Source organism: Pocillopora verrucosa, chromosome 5, assembly GCF_036669915.1.
Source record: "Pocillopora verrucosa isolate sample1 chromosome 5, ASM3666991v2, whole genome shotgun sequence".
NCBI classification, from domain to species: domain Eukaryota; kingdom Metazoa; phylum Cnidaria; class Anthozoa; order Scleractinia; family Pocilloporidae; genus Pocillopora; species Pocillopora verrucosa.
In genome coordinates this window covers 9,540,149-9,548,011 of record NC_089316.1, presented here as the reverse complement: position 1 = coordinate 9,548,011, position 7,863 = coordinate 9,540,149, and the positions used below count along the sequence as shown (strand labels likewise).

At 39.5% G+C, this 7,863-nt stretch overlaps 1 pseudogene; it reads left to right on the top strand.

Moving 5' to 3' along the window:
- The first annotated feature begins 6,601 nt into the window (after nt 1–6,601).
- LOC136280696 (uncharacterized) lies at nt 6,602–7,615 on the top strand (annotated as a pseudogene).
- Nucleotides 7,616–7,863: the final 248 nt, after the last annotated feature.

Genomic DNA, 7,863 nt, shown 5'->3' with positions numbered 1-7,863 from the left:
CATGTAATTAGGTGAGAAAAGATGATTACCATCAAAAAGCATAATAAATAGTAACTTAAACTTTCAACCTCATTGCCTGACAAAGACTAGCAGTAAAGCAGTTGGAATGTCACGATCAATACGCAATTATTAGCCTGACTCTTACATTGTGGGAGAAATGATTAAATGTTCGTTTATAGATTCTTAAACATACGAGATATTTGAAAACTGGTTTAACTTATAAAATTTAAGATTTATCAGCGGAATTTTATGACGTGCTACGTTTGCCAAATGAAAAATAAACCCTCTTATTAAATCACAACATTGTCTCTTAAAGAGGAAAACAGAAATTTCCATATAGTCCCGTATTATTCTGAAATACAGCTTAGTCCCAAAGGCAATTTATTGTTTACGTCATTGTTTTCTTTATCCAAGAGCTGTATGCATAGGAAGTCGCCCTATGGAGCTTTACGGAATTTATCAGCTGACTGTTATAACTTAGTACCATTGCCGATTGAACTACAAACCTATTAATCAAATCATAACATTCCCTCATTGTCGTACTTAGAGAATATTTCCGAGTAAAAACAGAATGCTTAGTAGTCGAATTCTTCCCTGATATGTACAAGTATGACATCGATTGCATCCTAACTTACTTTGCAACTCTTCCTTACATTATGCTCAGTAAACATCAAACACCTCTTACCTCAGCAGGAGAAACTACAGACTATACAGGAGCAAGAAATAATAAAAGTACAGCCATAACCTTCGCCTAAACAGCAGATGAACACTCCACTTAAGTCAAAAATCACTTCCGCCCGTCTTTGGCCCAACATGCATTGCCTGTCAGCTAAGGCAGTGTTCACACTTGGTGCCCGGGCACCGTGCCCGGGTTCTATTCTACGCCGGGCACCAATGTGAACACACCTTTTTTCCTGGTACCCACGCCAGAATTCGGGCACGGTGCCGGTGCCCGAGTACAAGGTCTCAACCTTGTACTCGGGCACTAAACTGGGCACTGAGTCCTTGTGTGAACACATTTTTCGTTGGTGCCCTGGCACTTTACCCACAAACCACTTGTTTTCGTACCCACAATTCCTTGTCCCATTCGAGATTTCAATAGTGAGCGTGTGCTCTGTTTATTGAATGTGAACATATCTTCAGACTGGGTACCGTCTGAACACAGCACCATTTTGTGCCGGTGCCCGGGTACTAGTGCCCGGGCACCAAGTGTGAACACTGCCTAAGTGTTCACTCCTTACTCATGCGTGATGCACGTGACTTTGTTTTGAGAGTGGTCACGCCAAGTTGAAGCAAGCGAAATTTGTAGGACAAATGCATCGAATTCCAAGACGAATTGACTGAAAGATCAAAAAGGACGAATAATCCAATATTGAGGACAGCGATCATGGATATATATATCCATATATATGGATCGCAAGATTCACCACTCCGTTTCAATACACCTCGCTGACGGTAGTTAATTTTGAACCTGTATGGTTTGACCTTCATCTGAAGTCGTTCAGTCTCATGTTAAAGAAACAAATAAAATTTTATCTCGGTTGAGGGACTGATTGGATTTTTCTTTGTTTTTTCCTACTGTTTTCCCAGTCCCTACTCTTTTTACTTCTATGTCTTCTTTGTTCTGCGTCATTCGTGAACGAAACAGGTTCTTACAAAGAGGATAGATGACAGACGGAATTGAATATGGTGGTTGTAAGACCTGTTATTTGTGTAACAAACAAAAAGAAAAGACATTTCGTCTTTATTTATGGGGGCTGGCGGGTGGAAAGAGAACATTCTTGGAACTCATTGCAAATCTTCGAAATATAGGCAAGGCCCAACACTAGGGTCCTGTTCAAACAGTTTCTGATGTAAAGAACTCTCCCCTTCAACACAACTTTATAGAACGTTAATATGGAGTTGTGAGTTAAAAAAGGACACCCACACACAAAAGGCAGAAAACATGAAGACTCCATTTTGTACATCTTTTTTTGGGGTCTATTGCAAATTACATATAAACTTTCTTGGTATTCGGTCCATTAGTCATTCAGCTATAAAGTCAACAGCCCTCTGTCCGGGTTTAGTTTTAGGCCCCGACTTCGCCTCACCTTGTTTTGTCTGAGCTAAGTACCAGCCAGTAATCAGTGTGGATTGGTAATAATTGTACTTCGTCCCTAAAATCTTTTTGAAGACACAAAACGTAAGCTTCAGATGAAATATACATTTTTGAGGACGTAAGTAGAAGCTTTGTCATGATAAATTGCTATCGAATTTTGTGGTTTGATAAGAATTTTGATATGAAACTTCAACCTTTACTTTCGAAATTTCAATAAATATTTTGCCGTAAAAGACACAACAAAGTATGTTAATTACCCTGTCAGGCGAAAAAAAATTGCTCATTCAAAGATCTCGGCTGACCAACCAGAGACGAGATTCCTAAACCTTCCCCTCGGTCTGCCATTTTGTTTCATGACTTGCCCAGCTCTTCTGAGAGAAACTAATGTGTTAAAGAGGACGGCAGTTCAGCACTTTTCTTTGTTCGACGTTTGAAACTGAGCATCCAGACTCAGTGTATTCAATATCATAATCTAGACTTACGTCATTCAGTATCACGATCCAGACTCAGGTCATTCACTATCATGATCCAGACTCAGGTCAGTCAATATGAACCGTCAGCAAGACACACTTAAGACACCATAATGAAGCTTGACATCAAAAATTGCGGTTGAAAGTCTTAAATATTAATTTGTCACGCAGTTTGTCATTACGTTTATCGTCACACACTTCACGCATAGGTTTAACTAATTCGGGCTCATTCATTGGTTCTTTTATTGAATAGGAGGAGATATAATTTAGTTTTATAAACTGAATTGATCATTTAAATTGGCCATCTTAAATTATTTTCTCAAGCTGACGTTTCGCCTTCGTTAGTGCGAAAAAAATAATTATTTGATTCCCCAGCACACGACCGAAATATATTTTCCAACTTTTTCTACCCATGATTTCGAAATACTTGATTCTTAGCAACTTCTGCCTTTGAGTAAATATAATACATGATAGCTACCCTCACAGCTGTACCTCTGAAATTCTTGTGAACAAAAGAAAAATGACCAAAAACGATTTCAAGGTTATTTTATTTTCATGCCCGTACAGGTGTTTGCAAAAACATGAATTGAGCTTTTAGTTGACGCATTTAACCTTTTGCCTTGTGATAAACTGGGGAAATTGTCGCTCTGACGAACAGCCAACGCTCGAAACTTCAGCTTCGAAGCTCTCTACGGCGGCCAGTTTACGTTATCAACTCAACTGATAAAACCAAATTACTTGTTATACTCCTCCACCGACGCAGCACCACAGTTTCTTCAGAAACTAACCCCATTTATTCATCTTTCTTAGTTTTATTGAGTGGTTCCGCTTATGTGAACTTTCAATTAAATTGGAAAACAATACCAACAGGCTGTTGGGACTTTGTAAAGGTGACCACTACCGTTTCATAGAGGACTTTGACAGCCGACCGCTTAATGAAAGGTGACCGGTTAGGAAAGGTTCGACTTATACCGGAAATATGCGACTGTCGCACAAGCTTGTATAATGAAGCACAATAACCCCGAAGAACCTGAATTCAGTGTAAGATGCGGTGATTACCTTAGAAATTGATAATAACACTACAACAGCTGAAAATGAATGTCACTTTGGTTGATCGCTCTTGAAAGTCGACCTATTTATTGAGTCTGGCACAAGAATACCATCCATCACGAACTCCTTTTTTCCTCAGAATCACTTTTCATTATTCCTACCGTAAACTATGCGACATACAGTTAACGTACGTTTTCCTTCGAATTCTACGCATCTACATCATGGAATACTCTCACAAATTGTCTTGAAAGTGTTGTTTCGGTTGCGCCCTTCAACGCTGCCTAACAAACATTGTTATTCGGAAGTTTTTTCTCTAAGAGAATTGTTTTATATGTTTTACTTCTTTAGTGTTATAGTTATTTTGAGTTAAAGATTGATTTTGTAGGTCTAAGCGCATTGAGACTTGAAATACGCACATAAGAAAACATTGTTATTGCTATTATCATTATTATTATTATTATTATTATTATCATCATTACTATTATTACTGAGAGAGACGATAACTTGTCCAGATTGGAAACCTGTTGAAACGATAAATCCCTCTTCATGCTATGTGAATTACTGTTTCTGCAATTACTAGAAAATGCTTTACTATTAGAATATTTAAGAGGCTGTCTCTCTTATTTCCACCCGGTCAATTTTGCGTCAAAAATAATTTTGCCTGAAACTCTGTCAACAGAAAGACTTTACCTTGGAAAGAACTAAATTAGATTTGGTTTGATTCGAAATAATTTTCTGACTGCATTATTTTCCAGTCCGTAGGGAAAATTGAAAAATAGGCATATTTTGTAACATTGTAAAATAGTTGATTCGAATAGTTAAACCACAGAACTTGTATCAGATTGCTTAAAAACCTTTTCTAGTTTGCCAAGAAAGTTAGAATTTGCCCTCTCAATATATTTGAAAAGGCGAATTTTAGCATATTCTGACCACTAGAAATCGCCATCGGCCGATGGCCGTAAATAACCTTGATTTAGACGTTAAGTTTTGGGATTTGGGACCTGCTTGACGATTCTATCCTACACAGCCGTTAAGTTTACACTTTTATAGGCAAAAATATGCAAAAATCCCCGTACGTTTTCGATTTTTCAAAAGTAATGACCGTTTGAATCAGCATATGTACGAGCATTCGCGATTTTTTCGCCTACACCAAAAGCGAACAACTGGAGCAGATTTCGTCATAAATATAGCTTACCCGCTTTGCAGTCCGGCTTCATGGCTCACTTCAGAATTTTTCTAATAACCAAATCGGTGAAATCCATGATAACTTCAACAAATAGCTAGGTATTGCCTTCGAAAAGTAGGCGGCATCCATCGTGATTCGTGGTATCAAAACAAACGTCGGAATTGGCCACATTTCGCGGTGAATCACCCATTTAACATCGCTGCAGGGCTGAATTTTTTCCAAAATCAGAATATAAACTCTCCATGTCTGGAAGCTGAGGGAGAAATGAAGGTTTAAGGCTTCTGAAGTGAAGAAATAATCGCTTAAATTTAGATCCAGTTCGATGTTATACTGTTCTCACAAAGGTCCGCACAAAAGAGAAGACCGCTGATAGCTTGTGCCGTACGTTGTGCCGTATGGTTTTGTTTTGTATCCCAATGTAATATTTGGGGAGAAAAATTTTGGACGAAAAGAATAAATGCCTTTACCTGGAGTTTGATATCATATAATTAATGAATCAATTTCAAATATCCTGAGCTTGCTTCTCTCGGTTCCGCGTCGATTGTGTCCACAGAACAGCAACCTGTCAATAGCCGGAGAAATCGGCTACCAACGTGTTAGAAACTTGACACATGCTTCGTATGAACAGATGTTATAAGTGTTGCTTTTTGTAAATTTTCAATCGATTTCATCAAAACATTTTACTGACTACTAGATATTATAATATAATACACTATAACAAAGCCGTTAGAACTTGATATCGGAAGTAAAGGTAGTTTGTATCTGTAGAGCATATTCTACACTTTCAGCCACCGTATAAGACATTGTTTACATAAGTCTACTGAGAAACACATTGACAATCACTAATCACGTCCAACAGTTTGTCTATGAGGATCTGTTTTTTGTCTCTCAATTTTACAGGGATCTCAAAATGAGTACAGATGGCTCTCAACAAAACCACATTGAATTTCTGAAGTGTGTTATTGTGGTAACGTTCACAGAGGTCTACGTATCGTAGCAGATTGGATGTGAGACTTTAAGTCTGGGAGCAAATGTCATAATATAAGGTCCCGTGTGAAGTTCGTGCTGAAAGCAAGCACCTAGTGTAAAAGTGTTCATTAGGTCCTACTAAACATAAAAAGTTTTGGTGCCAGCTTTGCCACTTGTTCAGACGGCTTTTAAGGGGGGGGTTAAATTCTGACCCAGGAAATCCAGCATGAAAACGAGGCTAAAACACAATTCCTCGTAACTTTGTTAAAAGCAGACGAAAATACACCAAACTTGCTCATATGATTGGGCATGATCCTCCCTGTTGATTTATGCTTATTTACATAGGTCACGTGACCTTACGCATGAAAGCGAGGCTGAAACACATAATTTTCCATAAATTTGTCAAAAAAATCCTTATCATGCCAAACTTGCTCACCTTAGTCAGTTAGACATCTTGCATCGATTGGTGCCACTTGTAGTGTCACGTGACCCCATACATGGAAATGAGGCTGGATTGCAAAACACGCCAAAGGTGAACACGTCATCCAGGACAATAACGTTGACTCATTGTAATGCATATTAATGCTGTATGTATAGCATTTGAATGAAAAAAAAAAGCTAAAAAGGTGTAATGATAATGTATTTCGTGTGGCTTATATAACGAATCGCTTTCTTGTAAAGTATAATGATTTACAAGAGCTCCACATAATCTTCGACAGATATGATGTACCATCCTCACTGAAATCAGCAACACGAGTCAAACGACAAGGTTGCCATGCTCCCATTTATTATCGCATCACTGATTCTACCCACATCGCCAAGGTGCCGATGAAGAGGCTTCTTGCTCATTCAAAGACCAAGGGCGAACTTACTGCGTTTCTCGCAAAGAATGTGAAGGATAATGCTAATGGGAGACAAGTCGTTGTGGCATGGGGAACGGAATGTGAGGCAGCGCACAGAGACGTCAGGCATTTACGAAGTACACAAGAAGAAGCCGACACGAAGATTATTTTACATGCTCTGGATGCCTTTGCTCAAGGTGCTACCCAACTATCTATATATTCTCCTGACACTGATGTTCTTGTTTTGGCTCTCCGACGGTATCCAGATTTGTGCTCCAACTCTTGCTTTGTTACTGGGACCGGCAGTAATCGTAGAGTTATCAACTTGAAGTCAATCGCAGACACCCTTGGGCCCACTAAGACGGCTGCGCTGCCAGCATTTCATGCGTTGACCGGAGCAGATGTTACTGGGAGTTTCTCTGGAAAGGGAAAAGCCACTTGTTGGGATGAGTTTGATAACGCCAGCACTCCTATCTTGCAAGCTCTTGCTAACCTCGGTTGTGGGGAACAGCCAGATGACGGCACAAGAAGTGGAGTGGAACAGCTGGTTTGTCGGATGTACCAACCAAAGACAGACATCAAAACTGTCAAAGCCCTCAGATAGTCCCTCTTTAAGAAAAATCAAGCTGAGTCTGAGAGGTTGCCGCCCACACAAGCTGCTCTCCATCAAGCCATACTGAGAGCGCACTACCAGCTTCTTGTTTGGAACAACGATCATGTAGCAAACCCGGTGTTGCCCTCACCAGAAGGCTATGGATGGCAAGATGAAGATGAAAAGTGGGTACCAGTCATGAATAATCTTCCACCAGCTCCAGAGGCAATTTTACTGCTTGTTCGATGCAAGTGCGCCAAGTCCAGTTGCTCTAACAACCGGTGTCAGTGTCAAAAAGCCGGACTTGTCTGTACTGATCTCTGTCTGTGCTCTGAAGATTGCCGGAAAGAGTATGCTGAGAGTGATGATGAGTATGATGAAGACGAAGTAGAACAGGAAATTCCATAGGAATGGACAACAGAACAATGTATATAGATATCCAGTAAGACTTTCATGACTGTATATATAAAATAGCAGTAGTCGCTATTTTCATTTTCTGCCCTTGTTCCAATATGCATACGAAAATGAATACATGGAGCCAGTATCATAAGTTGGCAAAATTGTTGATTATGTGTACAAGATAGATTCTCAAATGGAGCCTCCGCAGTATTTGCTTTATCCGTATCATCCCTGTGCTATGGGCCATAGGACAATGA